Raw genomic sequence first — 19,157 nt, forward strand, 5'->3', positions numbered from 1 at the left:
CACCCTCATCCCTTTCTGTCCTCTCTGCTCTAGTCTTCCACCCTCATCCTTTTCTGTCCTCTCTGCTCCTGTCTTCCACCCTCATCCCTTTCTGTCCTCTCTGCTCTCGTCTTCCACCCTCATCCCTTTCTGCCCTCTCTGCTCCTGTCTTCCGCCCTCATCCCTTTCTGCCCTCTCTGCTCCTGTCTTCTACCCTCATCCCTTTCTGCCCTCTCTGCTCTTGTCTTCCGCCCTCATCCCTTTCTGCCCTCTCTGCTCCTGTCTTCCACCCTCATCCCTTTCTGTCCTCTCTGCTCTCGTCTTCCAACCTCATCCCTTGCTCTCGTCCACCCTCATCCCTTTCTGCTGCTCTGTCTTCCACCCTCATCCCTTTCTGCCCTCTCTGCTCCTGTCTTCCCACCCCTCATCCCTTTCATCTTCCATTCCTGGACATTAACCCACATCTTCCTCCTCTTTCATCCTCTTCTTTCGCAACTTCAATTTCTCCTCTGGTTTCCCCTTAATCTCCCCATATCCTCTCCGCTCGCTCACTTCCTTCTTTAGTCCTCAAAGATGATCTGGAAAATAACCAAACTAAAACTAAAAACCCTCTTCCACTGTTACTCCTCCACACCTAACTGACAGACAGACATCACAGAGGATCGGCCTGTCTCACCTCTCTAAGAGGGGACTAATTTGACACACATCCCCTAGTCTCATACTACAGCTGACCCCTGACCTCTTACCCTGCCATGGCACCCCAGTACCCCACCGGAGAAGGTTATCCATCAGTCTGAGGGGTCACAGCAGAATGAGGAGACTTCATTGGGTAATTCTCACATTCTACAGAGCTTCGTCAGGTGAGGTGAGCAGCCTTCATTGTGAAACTGAATGACTGACAAGTGTGTGAGCGTGTGTCTAGTATGAGTAAGTATGACCGAGAATGCACACTATTTGTAGGTGTGTTTGTTTTTGTCTGTGTCAGTGCATAAATATGTATCTCGTGTCACACCACAAGTGTGTGTGAGTGTGTGTGTCCCTGTGAGTGTGTTTTCCCTGTGAGTGTGTGTTAGAGACAGAGATGCAGGTAGAGGTAGAGAAAGAGACACCACTAGAGAGATAGACAGATGAATAGTTGAAGGAGAGTGACAGAGAGAGAGAGAGAGAGAGAGACAGCAGGTAGAGGTAGAGAAAGAGACACCACTAGAGATAGACAGATGAATAGTTGAAGGAGAGTAGAGGAGTAGGAAGAGACAGAGGCTGGGTAGGGAACACCACTAGAGATAGACAGATGAATAGTTGAAGGAAGTGACAGAGAGAGAGAGAGAGACACAGAGATGCAGGTAAGAATGAAAGAGACACCACTGGATAGACAGATGTTGTTGAAGGAGAGTGACAGAGAGAGAGACACGCAGAGACAGATTAGGTAGAGAAAGAGACACCACTAGAGAGATAGACAGATGAATAGTTGGAGAGTGAGAGGACAGAGAGAGACAGAGATGCAGGTAAGGTAGAGAAAGCACACCACTAGAGATAGACAGATGAATAGTTGAAGGGAATCAGAGCAGAGAGAGAGACAGAGATGCAGGTAGAGGTATGAAAGAACACCACTAGAGATAGACAGATGAATAGTTGAAGGAGAGTGAGATCCAGGCTGTATCACAGACAGAGATGCAGGTAGAGGTAGAAAGAGACACCACTAGAGAGATAGACAGATGAATAGTTGAAGGAGAGTGACAGTTTGGAGAGAGTGAGACAGAGATGCAGGTAGAGGTGGGATAGACAGATGAATAGTTGAAGGAATGAAGGTTAAATAAATGAGATGCAGGTAGAGGTTGAGGAGACACCACTAGAGATAGACAGATCATGTTGAAGGAGAGTGACAGGAGAAGAGAGACAGAGATGCAGGTAGAGGTACAATAGAGACACCACCAGGAGAGATTAGACAGATGAATAGTTGAAGGATAGTGACGATGAGAGAGAGAGAGACAGAGATGCAGGTAGAGGTAGAAAGAGACACCACTAGAGAGAGATAGACAGATGAATAGTTGAAGGAGAGTGACTTACTTTTATTAGAACAGAGATGCAGGTAGAGGTAGAGAGAGACACCACTGCAGCAGATGAATAGTTGAAGGACAGTGACAGAGACAGAGAGAGATCAGAGAGTCCCACAGAGATGCAGGTAGAGGTAGGCCCAGAGGCTGAGATGCCGCCTAAGGACGTGGGACGTGTGGGACGTCACACAGGGCTGGGAGGAATTTCATGCTATCTCTTATGCCAATCTACATCCTCTGGGACTGTTGTTCAGTCACAGCCACGGAGACACGCAGACGGAACGCAAGGTAAACACAGACATGCACACACCTGGGGTGAGGCAGTGACTCAGCAGAAATGGCCGCCGCACCCCCACCATGCATTACCCAGAATGCCAAGCACCTATCACAGCATTGAGAGTGCAGAGCATTATGTAATAATGGGATACAACGGCTGATTGGCAGGTGAGATCCAGGCTGTATCACAACCGGCTGTGATTGGGAGTCCCATAGGGCGGCGCACAAGTGTCCCAGTGTCGTGAGTTTGGCCGGTGTAGGCCGTCATTGTAAATAAGAATTTGTTCTTAACTGACTTGCCTATTTAAATAAAGGTTAAATAAATGTTTGATTGGTTTGATGGGCAGAGTGACGTCATGAGGGATACTCTGGAAATTCACACACACACAATACAGATCACCACCAGGGAATTTGATTGGCATTTCATGTGTGTGCTCGCTTATGTCAACATGTGTTGTAGCCAGTTTGACCTGACCTCTTTCCTCTCCCTCTCTTTTCTACTCCATGTCTTACTTTTATTAAGAGTGCTGCCTGTCATTCCCGACAACCCCACACAAAGCCTGTCCCTCACAGACAGTATGCAGCAGTACAACATCACCCAGTCCCACCGAGGCTCAGGGAGGAGCCCAGCAGACATACAGATCCACTAAGGAGGGAATTAAAAGGGTTCAGAATAACCACCTTGACTTTTATGGACTTATAAATACACTGGAGACAGCTTTTCAGAGGAGAAGAGGAGAGGAGGAAAGGGAGGAGAGAGAAAGGAGGAAGAGAGGGGGTGAGAGAGAGGGAGGGCTAGAGGGAGGAGCCAGAGGAGATAGAGGGAGAGGAGAGAGGGTGATGGGTAGTAGTATAAAGAGTGGAAGTCCCTCCCTCTCCCTCTCTCCTCCTAGGAGACGATAACTCCCTGATTAACCACTACAAGGCCAGAGTATGATAAGTTAATAAGATAATGATACAGTAATGAGGACAATGATGAGTTTGACAGAGGAGAGGCCCTTCATCTGGAGAGGAAGAGCCACAGAGATGGATTACAGTGAAGGAGAGTGAATCTGTGTGTAATGTGTATGTGTATGTATGTGTGTGTGTGTGTGTGTGTGTGTGTGTGACGGATAAAGGCAAGGGCAAGAGGGAGGGCAGCTGCACTAGTACTTGGATTGGGGGTCTGAGGAGGGAGTAACGAGGGGAGGAGACAGACACAGAGGGCCTTAATGGAGGGGCTGGCTAGAGAAGCCAGAGGGTCAGGGAAGGGTTGAATTAGCATAGTCAAACCTTTAATGTCAGGAAGCTCAGTCAGGACTCTGAATATCTACAATATAGAGTGAAAATGACAGATTCTGTACTAGGTCAGTCGAGTGACGGAGGTGTGTACCAATGCGGAAACAGAACCACCCAGTGCTTGACAGTCCCCAAGATTTAACTAACACCTGCCAGACCCTGGTATAATTATCTCATCAGATGTACAGGCATATACACTGCACTAAACATTCCATACTATAGTAACAAAAGTTCTCAACAATAACAGGAAGTAGGTGTCATAGGGGGTGTGATAAAAGTCCATAGTAACTAAAGTTCTTAACAATAAAAGTAAGTAGAGTGTCATAGGGGCTTGATAAAAGTCCATAGTAACTAAAGTACTCAACAATAACAGGAAGTAGGTGTCATAGGATAAAAGTCCGTGATAAATGTCGATAAAAGTCCATAGTAAGTTGCTCGGCAGTAGGTGTGACAACACTGGTGTATCTATAGTTTCACCTTTCTCATTGCCAACCGACAGCTGGAGAAAGTTCAAACCTCTTGATGCACCAATCCCGTTAGCGGGATCATTTTTAAATCAACCACCTCTGAATTGCAGAGCGCCAAATTCAAATTAAAGCACTAAAAATATTTCACTCACAAGTGCAATATAGCAAAACAGAGCTTAGCTTGTTTTAATCCACCTGGCGTGTCAGATTTCAATAAAGCTTTTTGGCGAAAACATACCAAGTGTTTATGTTAGCACATCTCTCTCAGAAGACCAAATATTACAAACAGCTAGCAGCCAAGTAGATTGGTCACGAAAGTCAGAAAATCAATAAATTAAATTGCTTACCTTTGATGATCTTCGGATGTTTGCACTCACGAGACTCCCAGTTACACAATAAATGTTGCTTTTGTTCCATAAAGATTATTTTTAGATCCAAAATACCTCAATTTGGTTGGTGCGTTATGTTCAGAAATCAACAGGCTCGAGCGGTCACAACATCGCAGGCGAAAAATTCCAAATAGTATCCGTAATGTTCGCAGAAACATGTCAAATGTTTTTATAATCAATCCTCAGGTTGTTTTACAATATATAATCGATAATATATCAACCGGGGAATGTAGCTTCTTCAGAGAGAGAGAAAATGGATACTCCAAGCCGTTGCGCATACAAAACGCTGCTGGCACCCAGCCATACAATGGTGTGATGTCATTTTTCTCGCTCATTTTCAAAATAAAAGCCTGAAACTATGTCTAAAGACTGTTCACACCATGGGGAAGCCATAGGGAAAGGAATCTGGTTGATATCCTTTAAATGGAGCGAAGGCAGGCTATGGAACATGGAGCTTTCAAAATAGAGGCCACTTCCTGGTTTGATTTACCTCAGGTTTTCGCCTGCAATATCAGTTCTGTTATACTCACAGACCATATTTTGACAGTTTTGGAAACTTTAGAGTGTTTTCTATCCTAATCGGACAATTATATGCACATTCTAGATTCTGACCCTGAGAAATAGGCAGTTTAATTTGGGTACGTTTTTCATCCAAACATCAAAATTCTGCCCCCTACACTCAAGAGGTTTTAACAGAGACTAGTGAAGCGAGGCTAACGCCAGAGACAATTCAAAATAACCATCAGCACTTACTGTGAGCCATGCTGTGGACAGGAAGAATGCAGAAGAAATTAAATGCATAAGGTTTTAAATAAATCATTACTTCTGTTCTCAATGGAGATCTGTAATAAGTTCACGCTTTCATTAAAATTATAATATGATTTGGCTGTTGAGATAATGTGTTTTTTCTGCATGTATGAGTATGTGCCTGAATGTGTATATTTGAAAGACAGAGTGTGTGAAAGACAGCGTGTGTGAAAGACAGCGTGTGTGAAAGACAGCGTGTGTGAAAGACAGCGTGTGTGAAAGACAGAGTGTGTGAAAGACAGAGTGTGTGAAAGACAGAGTGTGTGAAAGACAGCGTGTGTGAAAGACAGCGTGTGTGAAAGACAGCGTGTGTGAAAGACAGAGTGTGAAAGCGTGTGAAAAGACAGCAGAGTGTGTGAAAGACAGAGTGTGTGAAAGACAGAGTGTGTGAAAGACAGCGTGTGTGAAAGACAGCGTGTGTGAAAGACAGCGTGTGTGAAAGAGTGTGAAAGACAGAGTGTGTGAAAGACAGCGTGTGAAAAGACAGCGTGTGTGAAAGAGCAGCAGCATGTGTGAAAAGACAGAAAGACAGCGTGTGTGAAAGACAGTGTGTGTGAAAGATAAGAGTGTGAAAGAGTATGAGAGAAAGCGTGTGAAAAGATAACAGGATATGACACTTGTTTGTTTGCTAGATTACGTAACCACACACTCGAACGGGTTGTTGTGGTGGCAGAGGCCTACCTCAATGGTGAACTGCTTCCTCTTGAGTTTGAAGGCCAGGTCCTTGTTGTCGGGCAGATCACACACCAGGCAGTTCAGATAGGGCAGCTGACGTACATCTAGCAGACCTGGGAGAGAAGAGGACAGAGGGAAACCAATTTGGATAAAGGACAAAGTACACATCATCCATGGGTGCATCTCAATAGTCAAAGTGGCTTCCTCAATTGTCTCCTTTCCTTTCTCTGCACTGATGTGGAAACAAAGTGGATTGTGAACAGGTTATACCTGGAAGGCATTCTCCACCTTCCTTAAACCTATCTTATATTTTCAGATCAGATGAAGGCATGGACATGGGAAGAGGAAGTCACTATAGACTATTGAGATGCACCCCTCACGCACCAAAGGAGTTGTAATGGCCAGTTATGTGCCAGGCCCTCACATACCTCCTATTAGGAGGGAGCTCAGGAGACAGGTTCCTTCGCCCTCCATGTTTCCCTCTCTCCTTCCCTCACTCTATCCTCCTTCCAATCAGGAGCTGCAATATTCAGCACTTGAAGCACTCAGGCAAAATGTTGTGATTATACTCAAGTAATGAGGCAGAACAAGATAAACAGGGACTTCTATTCCAGAGGACAAACTAATTGAGTTCTTATTTCAGGAAGGAAGACCGGCAGGCTGGAATGACTGTGTGTGTGTGTGTGTGTGTGTGTGTGTGTGTGTGTGTGTGTGTGTGTGTGTGTGTGTGTGTGTGTGTGTGTGTGTGTGTGTGTGTGCTGTAGGGCTTGCTATACATAATATGTTGTAGATGGGTGGGGTGGTGGGCGAGAGGATTAAATAGGTTCACTTTTCATAGGAAGAGACCTTAAGAAATTCTCCCTCCCTCCGTAAAGTGACATTTCATAAAACTGGAAAGCAGGGATGGTACAAAGAAGGAGAAGAGAGAGAGAGAGAGAGAGGGGAATAGATGGAGAAAGAGAGGGGATGGTGAGTTCTCTCCGTGCACTTGGGTGATTTCCTATCGCCTGATTCGTTGTGACAGGCATCCCAGCATGCTTTGAGCAGCCCTGAACTGCTGCTACAAAGCACACACACAAAACACACAATGAACACACATTTGCAAATTCTTAAACAGAGGATGTATATTTTGATATAGGTCAAATACTGCCAGTATAGTTACATATCAGATCAACATCTTTCTAACAGAGAGATTCAAACCTCAGCTGTGTATTATATTAAACTGTATCATTGTGCGGTGGGTGAACACAAAGCAAAACAATAGCGGTCAGTGGGACAGGTTAGGGGCGTGGGACAGGTTAGGGGCGTGGGACATGTCAGCATGTAAATAAAACATGTGTTAGAGGAGAAACTAAAAGATGCCATTTAATCATTCTTCATCTGTCTCAACTAGGGCTGACTAACCAGACTGATAGGAAAGGAGGAATAAACCAAAGGAAATGAGGAATAAAACAGAGGAGAGGAGAAGGGGAATAAACCAGAGGAAAGGGGGAGAGGGAGAGGGAGAAAGAACCAGAGGAAGAAGAAGGGGAATAACCAGAGGAAAGGAGAATAAACCAGAGGAAAGGAGAAGGGGAATAAACCAGAGGAAAGGAGAAGGGGAATAAACCAGAGGAGAGGGGAATAAACCAGAGGAAAGGGGGAATAAACCAGAGGAGAAGGGAATAAACCAGAGGAAAGGAGAAGGGGAATAAACCAGAGGAGAGGGGGAATAAACCAGAGGAAAGGGGAATAAACCAGAGGAAAGGGGAATAAACCAGAGGAGAGGGGGAATAAACCAGAGGAAAGGAGAAGGGGAATAAACCAGAGGAGAGGGGGAATAAACCAGAGGAAAGGAGAAGGGGATAAACCAGAGGAGAGGGGGGGGAATAAACCAGAGGAAAGGGGAATAAACCAGAGGAAAGGGGAATAAACCAGAGGAAGGGGAATAACCCAGAGGGAGAAGGGGAATAAACCAGAGGAAAGGAGAAGGGGAATAAACCAGAAGAGAGGGGGAATAAACCAGAGGAAAGGAGAAGGGGAATAAACCAGAGGAAAGGGGGAATAAACCAGAGGAAAGGGGGAGTAAACCAGAGTAGAGGGGGAATAAACCAGAGGAGAGGGGGAATAAACCAGAGGAGAGGGGGAATAAACCAGAGGAGAGGAGAAGGGGAATAAACCAGAGGAAAGGGGGAATAAACCAGAGGAAAGGAGAATGGGAATAAACCAGAGGAAAGGGGGAATAAACCAGAGGAAAGGGGGAATAAACCAGAGGAAAGGGGGAATAAACCAGAGGAAAGGGGGAATAAACCAGAGGAAAGGGGGAATAAACCAGAGGAGAGGGGGAATAAACCAGAGGAAAGGGGAATAAACCAGAGGAAAGGGGGAATAAACCAGAGGAAAGGGGGAATAAACCAGAGGAAAGGGGAATAAACCAGAGGAAAGGGGGACACACACACACACACACACACACACACACACACACACACACACACACACACACACACACACACACACACACACACACACACACACACACACACACACACACACACACACACAATAAACCAGAGGAAAGGGGGAATAAACCAGGAAAGGGTAGAGGAATAAACCAGAGGAAAAGGGAATAAACAAGAGGAGAGGAGAAGGGGAATAAACCAGAGGAAAGGGGGAATAAACCAGAGGAAAGGGTAGAGGAATAAACCAGTTACATGGAGAGTGGGGAATAAACCAGAGGAGAGGGCAATAAACCAGAGGAGAGGGGCAATAAACCAGAGGAAATGGGAGAGGAGAGGGGGAATAAACCAGAGGAAAGGGGGAATAAAACAGAGGAGAGGGGGAGGGGAATAACCAGAGGAAAGGAGAAGGGGGAATGACCAGAGGAAAGGAGGAGGAGAAGGGGAATAAACCATAGGAAATTAGGAGAGGAATAAACCAGAGGAAAAGAGCAAGAGAGAAAAGAGAGGCATGACTAAAAATACCTCCATCTCTTAAACTGAGTTGTTTTATGTGTGGGAGAGAGAGAGTGAGGGAGTGATGGAGAGAGGAACAGTTGTGTATGAGGAGGGGAGAGAGAGAGAGAGTGTGGGGGAGGGAGTGATGGAGAGAGGGAATGTGTGTATGAGAGAGGGAGATGCTTTTATAATATATATATATATATATATATATATATCTCCTTCCTCTTCCCCCTCTCAGACTGTCATCCTCCATGTCAGAGCAGACTAAACCATCTATGGAGAGTGGGGGAGTGGACAGAGAGAAAAGATGGATGGAGAGTGATGGTGAAGAATATGGATTCCCCAGCATTGGTCCACTCCGCTCTACACCAGGCCTCAGGGGTATATGGGACTGGGGGGGGTTGTATGTGTGTGGAGGGAGGGAGGGGAGAGAGGAGCTCTGCTGGGGGTGAGAGGGGCGAGGGGAGAGTGTGGGGCGTGAGGCAGCTGAATCCCCGGCCTGTCTAGTGAGGAGCACGTCTGATTGAGCAGTAGCCCACTAACAGGCCCTGACAGCCTGGGCTGCCTGTGAGGGCCTGCCTGCCTGCCTAGCCGACCAGCCTCAGAAATGGGCGCTCGTTGAGGTCAGAGAGAGCGCACACGCACACACACACACACACACAGTTGTTGAGGTTACACACACACACACACACACACACACACACACACACACACACACACACACATCCATTTTATGCACTGGCCCTGTGTGTGTGTGGGGGGTTGAGGTCACGTGGTAATCTTTGTACAGGGGTTGGTCTCTCTCTGAGCCTCTGAAGGACTCTAGATGGCGATGGCCGTGTCACACAACCTGGTTATATTGCCCATCAGAGCTCTGTTCTGTAGGAGTTGTTGAGAGAGAGATGGAGAGATGGAGAAAAGAGAGATGGAGAGTGAGGGTGAGGGAAAGACACAAAAGGGAGAGAGGAGAGAGAAAGATGAGTGATCACAGGTAATTGAAAACCTCCTGACGTCAGCGCTGAAATTAAATGAATGGGTAATCATTACCCGGCAGTTGTTGAGGTTACATGGAGAAAGGTATGGAGGGGGCAGTTGTTGAGGTCACATGGAGAAAGGTATGGGGGGGCAGTTGTTGAGGTTATATGGAGAAAGGTGTGGGGGCAGTTTTGAGGTTACATGGAGAAAGGTGTGGGGGGCAGTTTTGAGGTTACATGGAGAAAGGTGTGGGGGAAGTTTTGAGGTTACATGGAGAAAGGTGTGGGGGGAAGTTGTTGAGGTTACATGGAGAAAGGTGTGGGGGGGGGCAGTTGTTGAGGTCACATGTAGAATGGTGTGGGGGGGGGGCAGTTGTTGAGGTTATATGGAAATGGTGTGGGGGCAGTTGTTGAGGTCAGATGTAGAATGGTGGGGGGCAGTTGTTGAGGTCAGATGTAGAATGGTGTGGGGGCAGTTGTTGAGGTTATATGGAAAATGGTGTGGGGGGCAGTTGTTGAGGTCAGATGTAGAATGGTGTGGGGGGCAGTTGTTGAGGTCAGATGTAGAATGGTGTGGGGGGCAGTTGTTGAGGTTATATGGAAAATGGTGTGGGGGGGGCAGTTGTTGAGGTTACATGGAGAATGGTGTGGGGGGGCAGTTGTTGAGGTTATATGGAGAATGGTGTGGGGGGTAAAGGTAAACATTAGGAGCAGGAAGGAGGAGATGCTGCATAATATATTTGTACCACATAACACACAAGTAGAGAGATGTGCATATGTACACTCACGCACAAAGACAAACACACACGCAACATGCACACAAGAACACAAACACATAGTTAAAGGAGTGAAGGAGAGGATCGCTCGAGGAGGGCTCCCCCTGCTGGTCAGATCTCCCTCTGTTGTGACAGCAGAGAACAAGGAAGAAGGAGAGAGAGGAATGCAGGGAGAGGGAGGGAGGGAGGGAGGGAGGGAGGGAGGGAGGGGGAGGGAGGGAGGGAGGGAGGGAGGGAGGGAGGGAGGGAGGGAGGGAGGGAGGGAGGGGGAGGAGGGAGGGAGGGAGGGAGGAGGGAGGGAGAGAGAGGAAGAGGGAGAGAGGAAAGAGAGGGACGCAGTGAGTGAGGAAGAGCGGGACGCAGGGAGAGGGGAAGAGAGAGAGAGGGAGAGAGGGACGCAGGGATGGTGGGAGTCTTCTATTATTCATCTCCTCAGCCTCTTAAATCATTAAGGTCCTCTTCTCTGTGTTGGCTGCCTGCCACCTGCCTGATGCAGTTTTCATGCCTTCCTGTCTTATCTTCCTTTCTTGTTCTCCATCCTTTACACTTGTGTTCTACTGTTAAAGTATGCATGTTCCCCCAGTCAGGCCTCAGAGCACTTAGAGGCTGAGGTCAGTCACACACAGAAATTAAACCCCAGGTGAGCGAAATTACTTAGCACACATTTTAATTGTACTGTTTAGAGGGGTGGGTCACCAATAGTGTGTTTGTGGTCGGTGATTTTAGGATGGCCAACTAAATGAACATCCTGTCTATAATTTTCAGCTATACTTTTCGTGGCTGTTTATTTACCACCACAGACAGATGCTGGCACTAAGTCCGCACTCAGTCAGCTGTTTAAGGAAATAAGCAAACAGGAAACCACTCACCCAGAGGCGGTGCTCCTAGTGGCCGGAGACTTTAATGCAGGGACACTTAAATCAGTTTTACAAACCTCTATCAACATGTTAAATGTGCAACCAGAGGGGAAAAAAATCTAGATCACCTGTACTCCAAACACAGAGACGCGTACAAAGCTCTCCCTCGCCCTCCAGTTGATAAATCCGACCACAACTCTATCCTCCTAATTCCTGCTTACAAGCAAAAATTAAAGCAGGAAGCCCCAGTGACTCAGTCTATAAAAAATGGTCAGATACACCACCTCAGTCACTGGCTTTATCAATAAGTGCATTGAGGACGTCGTCCCCACAGTGACTGTACGTATATACCCCAACCAGAAGTCATGGATTACAGGCAACATTCGCACTGAGCTAAAGGGTACAGCTGACGCTTTCAAGGTGCGGGACTCTAACCCGGAAGCTTACAAGAAATCCCGCTATGCCCTGAGACGAACCATCAAACAGGCAAAGCGTCAATACAGGGCTAAGATTGAATCATACTACACCGGCTCAGACGCTCGTCGGATGTGGCAGGGCTTGCAAACTATTACAGACTACAAAGGGAAGCACAGCCGTGAGCTGCCCAGTGACACGAGCCTACCAGATGAGCTAAATCACTTCTATGCTCGCTTCGAGGCATGCAGGAGAGCATCAGCTGTTCCGTAGCGTCCATAGCCATGAAGTGCTTTGAAAGGCTGGTAATGGCTCACATAACACCATTATCCCAGAAACCCTAGACCCACTCCAATTTGCATACAGCCCAAACAAATCCACAGATGATGCAATCTCTATTGCACTCCACACTGCCCTTTCCCACCTGGACAAAAGGAACACCTATGTGAAAATGCTGTTCATTGACAACAGCTCAGTGTTCAACACCATAGTACCCTCAAAGCTCATCACCAAGCTAAGGATCCTGGGACTAAACACCTCCCTCTGCAACTGGATCCTGGACTTCCTGACAGGCTGCCCCCAGGTGGTAAGGGTAGGTAGCAACACATCTGCCACGCTGATCCTCAACACTGGAGCTCCCCAGGGGCGCGTGCTCAGTCCCCTCCTGTACTCCCTGTTCACCCACGACTGCATGGCCAGGCACGACTCCAACACCATCATTAAGATTGCTGACTACACGACAATGGCAGGCCTGATCACCCACAATGACGAGACAGTCTATAGGGAGGAGGTCAGAGACCTGGCCGGGTTGTACCAGAATAACAACCTATACCTCAACGTAACCAAGACTAAGGAGATGATTGTGGACTACAGGAAAAGGAGCACCGAGCACATCCCCATTCTCATCGATGGGGCTGTAGTGGAGCAGGTCGAGAGCTTCACATTCCTTGGTGTCCACATCAACAACAAACTAGAATGGTCCAAACACACCAAGACAGTCGTGAAGAGGGCACGGCAAAGCCTATTCCCCTCAGGAAACTAAAAAGATTTGGCATGGGTCCTGAGATCGTCAAAAGGTTCTACAGATACAACATCGAGAGCATCCTGACCGGTTGCATCACTGCCTGGTGCGGCAATTGCTCGGCCTCTGACCGCAAGGCACTTCAGAGGGTAGTGCGTATGGCAAAGCTGCCTGCCATCCATGACCTCTACACCAGGCGGTGTCAGAGGAAGGCCCTAAAAATGGTCAAAGACCTCAGCCACCCATCATAGACTGTTCTCTCTGCTACCGCATGGCAAGCTGTATCGGAGTGCCAAGTCTAGGACAAAAAGGCTTCTCAACAGTTTTTACCCCCAAGCCATAAGTCTCTGAACAGGTAACCAAATGGTTACCTGACTATCTGCATTGTGTCCCACCACCCGTCAACCCCTCTGTTTTTACACTTCTGCTACTCTCTGTTCATCATACATGCACAGTCACTTTAACGATACCTACATGTACATACTACCTCAATAAGCCTGACTAACAGTATATAGCCTTGCTACTCTTTTTTCAAAAGTCTTTTTACTGTTGTTTTATTTCTTTACTTACCTACACACACACACACACCTTTTTTCCACACCATTGGTTAGAGCCTGTAAATAAGCATTTCCCTGATTTTGGAAGTTACCTGTAGGTCATCAGACAACATATTACAATCAATAAACCAAATGCCGATGTCTTGCCGCTTCCGCCCTGGCATGCTGTCAATTTACTTCTGGGCCACATCCTGACTGATGGCAGCCCATTATTGCATAATCAATGCTTGGAGTTGGTCAGAATTTTTTTGGTTTTTGTTTGTCCACCCGCCTCTTGAGGACTGACCACAAATTCTCAATGGGATTAAGGTCTGGGGAGATTCCTGGACATGGACCCAAAATATTTTTGGGTCCATGGCCACCTTATAAGAATGTGAAATGTCAGAAAAATAGTAGAGAGAATTATTTATTTCAGCTTTTATCTCTTTCATCACATTCCCAGTGGGTCAGAAGTTAACATACACTCAATTAGCATTTGGTAGCATTGCCTTTAAATTGTTAAACTTGGGTCAAATGTTTCGGGTAGCCTTCCACAAGCTTCCCACAATAAGTTGGGTGAATTTTGGCCCATTCCTCCTGACAGAGCTGGTGTAACTGAGTCAGGTTTGTAGGCCTCCTTGCTCACACAGGTTTTTTCAGTTCTGCCCACAAATGTTTTATATGATTGAGGTCAGGGCTTTGTGATGGCCACTCCAATACCTTGACTTTGTTGTCCTTAAGCCATTTTGCCACAACTTTGGAAGTATGCTTGGGGTCATTGTCCATTTGGAAGACCCATTTGCGACCAAGCTTTTAACTTCCCGACTGATGTCATGAGATGTTGCTTCAATATATCCATATTATTTTCCTACCTCATGATACCATCTATTTTGTGAAGTGCACCAGTCCCTCCTGCAACAAAGCACCCTCACAACATGATGCTGCCACCCCGTGATTCATGGTTGGGATGGTGTTATTCAGCTTGCAAGCCTCCCCTTTTACCTCCAAACATAACAATGGTCATTATGGCCAAACAGTTCTATTTTTGTTTCATCAGACCAGAGAACATTTCTCCAAGATTTATGATCTTTGTCCCCATGTGCAGTTGCAAACCATAGTCTGCCATTTTTATGGCAGTTTTGGAGCAGTGGCTTCTTCCTTGCTGAGCGGCCTTTCAGGTTATGTCAATATAGGACTCGTTTTACTGTGGATATAGATACTTTTGTACCCGTTTCCTCCAGAATCTTCACAAGGTCCTTTGCTGTTGATCTGGGATTGATTTGCACTTTTCGCACCAAAGTACATTCATCTCTAGGGGAAAGAACGAGTCTCCATCCTGAGCAGTATGACGGCTGCGTGGACCCATGGTGTTTATACTTGAGTACTGTTGTTTGTTCAGATAAATGTGGTACCTTCAGGTGTTTGGAAATTGCTCCCAAGGATGAACCCGACTTGTGGAGGTCTACAATTTCTTTTCTGAGGTCTTGGCTGATATTTTTTGATTTTCCCATGATGTCAAGCGAAGAGGCACTGAGTTTGAAGTTAGGCCTTGAAATACATCCACAGGTACACCTCCAATTGACTCAAACAATGTCAATAAGAAGCTTCTAAAGCCATGACATCATTTTCTGGAATTTTCCAAGCTGTTTAGTCAACTTATTGTATGTAAACTTCTGACCCACTGGAATTGTGATACAGTGAATTATAAGTGAAATAATCTGTCTGTAAACAATTGTTGGAAAAAGTACTTGTGTCATGCACAAAGTAGATGTCCTAACCAACTTGCCAAAACTATAGTTTGTTAACAAGAAATTGTGGTGGTTGAAAAACGAGTTTTAATGACTCCAACCTAAGTGTATGTACATTTCCGACTTAAAATTATGTCAAATCACATACAGTTGATCTGTGGCCAATGACCTTGAATCTTCTTGGATGGGTACTTCTAATGTAACTAAGGCAGCACCCAAGGGGCTTGAATTTCGAGCTCTACCCTTAGATTTGGCGGTGACGTAGTGTCCCCATGAGTGACAGAACACTGAGCCAATCACGGTGCAAATAGAGAACATTACCAACCCTTATGTTCTGTATTTTCCACTGGCTGCCCCTCCACCACAGAAAGCTCTGAGCGAGGCTGAAACACCTGCATTTTGGAGCTGCCTTACTCAAGAAAGCAAAAAAAGAGACCAAGTTTGTATGTGGCTTTAAATGTACATCGTTTCCAAACTGATGTGTGACACGTATTAATGTCAACATTACATGCAAAACATGCATCCCTCAAAAAATAATATATATGATTATTTTTAGCGAAAAAGGTAGGGATCAAAACTAGTGGGGCTCTGAATGACGGGTGTGTGTGATGAGCAAGGGGACCGAGGTCCTGATTAAAGTTTCAAGTGGACTGTGGCACTGGGCGGTGTGAGGAGGCTTTCTATGCATCACTCTTCCTCCCTGGGTGTGGGTGTTTAATAATGGATAGCCCAGCCAGCCCCACTGCTGCCAGTCTAGACTGTCTGTGGCTGAGAGAGACCAGACTAACCAACTAGCTAAATAAAGCTTCCTCTATCACAGTCACGTGTTGCTATACCTCCAACATCACGTGTTGCTATACCTCCAACATCACGTGTTGCTATACCTCCAACATCACGTGTTGCTATACCTCCAACATCACGTGTTGCTATACCTCCAACATCACGTGTTGCTATACCTCCAACATCACGTGTTGCTATACCTCCAACATCACGTGTTGCTATACCTCCAACATCACGTGTTGCTATACCTCCAACATCACGTGTTGCTATACCTCCAACATCACGTGTTGCTATACCTCCAACATCACGTGTTGCTATACCTCCAACATCACGTGTTGCTATACCTCCAACATCACGTGTTGCTATACCTCCAACATCACGTGTTGCTATACCTCCAACATCACGTGTTGCTATACCTCCAACATCACGTGTTGCTATACCTCCAACATCACGTGTTGCTATACCTCCAACATCACGTGTTGCTATACCTCCAACATCACGTGGTTGTTACAGGGTGGAGGAGGGTAGAGAATCAGATATGAAGGGTTGAGTATTCAGGCCAGAGAGGGACAGTCAGTGGTCACTCCCATCAGAGAAGGCATCGTTGTCCATACTACCTCTCAGGACAGGGATGGGGGTACCGGGTAGGGCCCGGGAACATACCAGTATCGCGATTCTTGTTAGTATTGTGGCAAGGAAACAAAACACATAGCGGATTTAACTTCTTTAGGAAAACAGCCAAATTGTTGGAAACAATACCTCATTATGATGTCATCTAGAGTCCCATGTATTTATGTTCCAAGCTATAGCACACAATAAAGGCTAAACTACACTGCTCAAAACAAATAAAGGGAACACTAAAATAACACATCCTAGATCTGAATCAATGAAATATTCTTATTAAATACTTTTTTCTTTACATAGTTGAATGTGCTGACAACAAAATCACACAAAAATTATCAATGGAAATCAAATTTGTCAACCCATGTATGTCTGGATTTGGAGTCACACTCAAAATTAAAGTGGAAAACCACACTACAGGCTGATCCAACTTTGATGTAATTTCCTTAAAACAAGTCAAAATGAGGCTCAGTAGTGTGTGTGGCCTCCACGTGCCTGGCCTCCCTACAACGCCTGGGCATGCCTGATGAGGTGGCGGATGGCCTCCACGTGCCTGTATGACCTCCCTACAACGCCTGGGCATGCTCCTGATGAGGTGGCGGATCCACGTGCCTGTATGACCTCCCTACAACGCCTGGGCATGCTCCTGATGAGGTGGCGGATGGCCTCCACGTGCCTGTATGACCTCCCTACAACGCCTGGGCATGCTCCCGATGAGGTGGCGGATGGTCTCCTCAGGGATCTCCTCCCAGACCTGGACTAAAGCATCCACCAACTCCTGGACAGTCTGTGGTGCAACGTGTCGTTGGTAGATGGAGCGAGACATTATGTCCCAGATGTGCTCAGTTGGATTCAGGTCTGGGGAACGGGCGGGCCAGTCCATGGCATCAATGCCTTCCTCTTGCAGGAACTGCTGACACACTCCAGCCACATGAGGTCTAGCATAGTCTTGCATTAGGAGTAACCCAGGGCCAACCCTCACCAGCATATGGTCTCACAAGGGGTCTGAGGATCTCATCTCGGTACCTAATGGCAGTCAGGCTACCTCTGGCGAGCACATGGAGGGCTGTGCGGCCCCCCAAAGAAATGCCACCCTACACCATGACTGACCCACCGCCAAACCGGTCATGCTGGAGGATGTTACAGGCAGCAGAACGTTCTCCACGGCGTCTCCAGGCTCTGTCACGTGCTCAGTGTGAACCTGCTTTCATCTGTGAAGAGCACAGGGCGCCAGTGGTGAATTTGCCAATCTTGGTGTTCTCTGGCAAATGCCAAACGTCCTGCACGGTGTTGGGCTGTAAGCATAACCCCCACCTGTGGATGTCGGATCCTCATACCACCCTCATGGAGTCTGTTTCTGACCGTTTAAGCAGACACATGCACATTTGTGGCCTGCTGGAGGTCATTTTGCAGGGCTCTGGCAGTGCTCCTTTTGCACAAAGGCGGAGGTAGCGGTCCTGCTGCTGGGTTGTTGCCCTCCTACGGCCTCCTCCACATCTCCTGATGTACTGGCCTGTCTCCTGGTAGAGCCTCCATGCTCTGGACACTACGCTGACAGACACAGCAAACCTTCTTGCCACAGCTCGCATTGATGTGCCATCCTGGATGAGCTGCAATACCTGAGCCACTTGTGTGGGTTGTAGACTCCGTCTCATGCTACCACTAGAGTGAAAGCACCGCCAGCATTCAAAAGTCACTAAAACATCAGCCAGGAAGCATAGGAACTGTGAAGTGGTCTGTGGTCCCCACCTGCAGAACCACTCCTTTATTGGGGGTGTCTTGCTAATTGCCTATAATTTCCACCTGTTGTCTATTCCATTTAAACAACAGCATGTTAAATTTATTGTCAATCAGTGTTGCTTCCAAAGTGGACAGTTTGATTTCACAGAAGTGTGATTGACTTGGAGTTACATTGTGTTGTTTAAGTTTTCCCTTTATTTTTTGAGCAGTGTATATTGATCAAAAATGTAAATTATTAGTGGGTCTTATGGCTGCGGAAGGCTTATATTTAGCCTAGATATAATTTTATAAGCCCTGAATTCATTCGATTATTGCTGACTGTTTGAAATGCAGTGTATTTTACCTGAAATTGTGCAACAGCGCTTATTTAGAGAAAACGTTAAAAATATATACTGTATATCAAGAAATCTCCCATAAATTAGATTGAGAATAAATCAAGATATGATTTTTAGGCCATATCGCCCAGCCCTACATCAGATCGCTCTGGATGTCTGTTCAAGTGAGTCTGTTTGTGTGGCTGAGTTTCTGGGAGAGAGCCACCGTCTGCCATATGCCCCTACCTACTCCACACTGAGGGTCCAGAGTAAGGACGACACACACACACACAACACACACACACAGACAGCAAAGTGGATCCCTCTTTCAATTCTGAAACAGTGAGACTGGCTTCATATGACCACATACTGTAGTCTAACCCTGGTGACACTGTGCTCCAGGGTGTTGACCATACACATACTGTAGTCTAACCCTGGTGACACTGCGCTCCAGGGTGTTGACCATACACATACTGTAGTCTAACCCTGGTGACACTGTGCTCCAGGGTGTTGAC

At 46.6% G+C, this 19,157-nt stretch overlaps 1 pseudogene; it reads right to left on the minus strand.

Moving 5' to 3' along the window:
* Positions 1–5,883: 5,883 nt before the first annotated feature.
* LOC127928763 (elongator complex protein 4-like) overlaps positions 5,884–19,157 on the minus strand; it is a 45,306-nt pseudogene continuing 32,032 nt past the window's right edge.

This window comes from Oncorhynchus keta, unplaced genomic scaffold, assembly GCF_023373465.1.
Source record: "Oncorhynchus keta strain PuntledgeMale-10-30-2019 unplaced genomic scaffold, Oket_V2 Un_scaffold_3710_pilon_pilon, whole genome shotgun sequence".
Lineage (NCBI taxonomy): Eukaryota > Metazoa > Chordata > Actinopteri > Salmoniformes > Salmonidae > Oncorhynchus > Oncorhynchus keta.